Below are 2,939 nucleotides of genomic sequence, written 5' to 3' on the forward strand. Positions count from 1 at the left end.
AGATGCAGTGTGTGTTTTGCCATTTTATCACCACACATTCATTATCTCTGATTTTTAATGTTCAGGTGAAGCTGATCTGTTTGACTGTGAACATACAGTAACATGAATGACACATTTGTGTGCTCAGAGATGAACACTGCTGCAGTGATTTGTCTGCTGGGCAGGTTACCACACAGGAAAATGGTTCCAAATGTCATTCTGTATGGTTATAAATATTAGGGCCCAGGACAAGGAGACAAGGTGAGTAAAGGCCCAGAACCAAAGAGACACAGGTGAGTAAAGACCCAGGACAATGAGACATGGGTAAGTAAAGACCCGGGACAAGAAGAAACAGGTGTGTAAAGACCCGGGACAAGGAGATACAGGTGAGTGAGACCCAGGACAAGGAGATACAGGTGAGTAAAGACCCAGGACAAGGAGCCACAGGTAAGTAAAGACCCAGGACAAGGAGCCACAGGTAAGTAAAGACCCAGGACAAGGAGCCACAGGTAAGTAAAGACCCAGGACAAGGAGACAGAGGTGAGTAAAGACCCAAAACCAAAGAGACACAGGTGAGTAAAGACCCAGGACAAGGAGACACGGGTGTGTAAAGACCCGGGACAATGAGAAACAGGTGAGTGAGACCCAGGACAAGGAGACACAGGTGAGTAAAGACCCGGGACAAGGAGACACAGGTGAGTAAAGACCCGGGACAAGGAGACACAGGTGAGTAAAGACCCGGGACAAGGAGACACAGGTGAGTAAAGACCCAGGACAAGGAGACACAGGTGAGTAAAGACCCAGAACCAAAGAGACACAGGTGAGTAAAGACCCAGGACATGGAGACACAGGTGAGTAAAGACCCAGGACAAGGAGAAATAGGTGAGTGAGACCCAGGACAAGGAGACACAGGTGAGTAAAGACCCAGGACATGGAGACACAGGTGAGTAAAGACCCAGAATCAAAGAGTCACAGGTGAGGAAAGACCCAGAACCAAGGAGTCACAGGTGCGTAAAGACCCAGGACATGGAGACACAGGTGAGGAAAGACCCAGAACAAGGAGACACAGGTGAGTAAAGACCCAGGACAAGGATATACAGGTGAGTAAAGACCCAGGACATGGAGACACAGGTGAGTAAAGACCCAGGACATGGAGACACAGGTGAGTAAAGACCCAGAACCAAAGAGTCACAGGTGAGTAAAGACCCAGGACAAGGAGACTTTTATAGTAGAGGAGCTCATCATGGTATCCGCTGCAGGTGCTTCAGGTCTCAGCCCACAGGTCCAGTTAAGGTTGAGGACCTGCAGAAAGACTGAAGTCCTGCAGTAATGTGATAGACTTACTGCAGGTCAACTCAAACATTTGTCTTTTGTGGGCTGAGCWGTAGAGCTGAGTATGTGGGTTGTACACATGAAATAATTGCCCAATCTTCTCTGCCAAACAACTTATTTTATTGTTATTGACACTTGTTTTGAGTTTCTGGGACCCCCAGGTGCTGCCAATCAGGTGCCCTCTGTAAGATTTACTGCCAAGAAGCATTGTTACAACATAGAAATAATCTACCAAATACTAATTCCCTTAACTTTCACCTGGGCAGGTTCTGTTAGTAGTCAGTACCTGASAGGCATTCTGTGTTAGCATGAATGAATGAATGCACATTATCCACCACCTTTCATGTCAGAGTTTTAGACCAAGCTTATCTCATATTAGGAAACAATAGAGCTGTTTGGGTCAAACATTTTAAATAATGTCATGTGTATGAAGACATCACACGTAACGTACATGTTGTTAAATATGACTGAGAACTGTCCTTTAAAGCTCAGGTCCAAAACTTTTGGAACAACTTTTACATGATTACATCATATTTTAACGAGCTTGTCACAGGCCAGGACTACAACTACAGAACTATCAGTGTGGATGTAGCAGAGGTTAGAGAGAATGTCCTGTAGCCGGCTCGATCCCCTGTTCCATCGTCTCAGTCGTTGTGTCCTTGAGCAAGACACTTCACATTATTATTATTATTATTATTATTATTATTATTATTATTATTATTATTATTATAAGCAAATTCTTCAAGTTTTCATAAAAAACAATGCCTCTTCACTGAGCAAGACTATAAAAACTTGTTGAGTTAAAAGAACATGTTAAACCTGATAAATCTGTCTCTTGTACAAAATGATTTATAGTCAGAGTTTTCCTCCACTTATTTATTTTCTTTGTGTGAGTACAGCTGGATGTCTTCAAGCTGCAGAAGGAAGATACAATGTTGTTCCACTCAGGAGAAGTTCTTTAGATCAGTCTCCATTTTTTGTAACACTTGCGTTGGACTGGAGCTCTGTCCCAGTGACGAGATGACAACCAGACTCTTTAACACTGATACAGTACTGAGATCTGTCACCACACAAGTCACAATGTTGTCTTTCGCCACTGGTCTGGGTTCTGTTAGGACTTGTGGATTTTGACCCATTTCTTATTAATGTACTTCTTTTCTTTTTCTGTTTTTTCTGTTTCAGAAATCTCTTGAGGGTTGTCTTTTACGTAAAATATAGGTAGGTTTGAATAATTTTGTTAATTTGTTTAATCCTACAAATTGTACTTTTTTAGAGTGACATCAGACCACTGACAAAAGATGAACAATCTTTTCATTGACTTTGATACAAATAAATGTATCTGATGTTCAGTAACTATACTTTTATAACCATTTTGCCTTAGTTGATTAGCTGTGGAAATCATCTTGAACTGGACTGACTCCAAAAGAGAATCAGTTGAAGAGCCACATGATTGCAGTTTCACTAAAAGAGAGAAAATCTTTTATGAGTTTTCTATGAAATTTGTTAGGTTGAGAGATTCTTTCAGCCATAAAATGGTGTGTGTGTGTGTGTGTGTGTGTGTGTGTGTGTGTGTGTGTGTGTGTGTGTGTGTGTGTGTGTGTGTGTGAACACACAGCTCAGAGCTACCT

This window comes from Austrofundulus limnaeus, unplaced genomic scaffold (assembly GCF_001266775.1).
Source record: "Austrofundulus limnaeus strain Quisiro unplaced genomic scaffold, Austrofundulus_limnaeus-1.0 Scaffold904, whole genome shotgun sequence".
In the NCBI taxonomy this organism is placed as follows: Eukaryota; Metazoa; Chordata; class Actinopteri; order Cyprinodontiformes; family Rivulidae; genus Austrofundulus; species Austrofundulus limnaeus.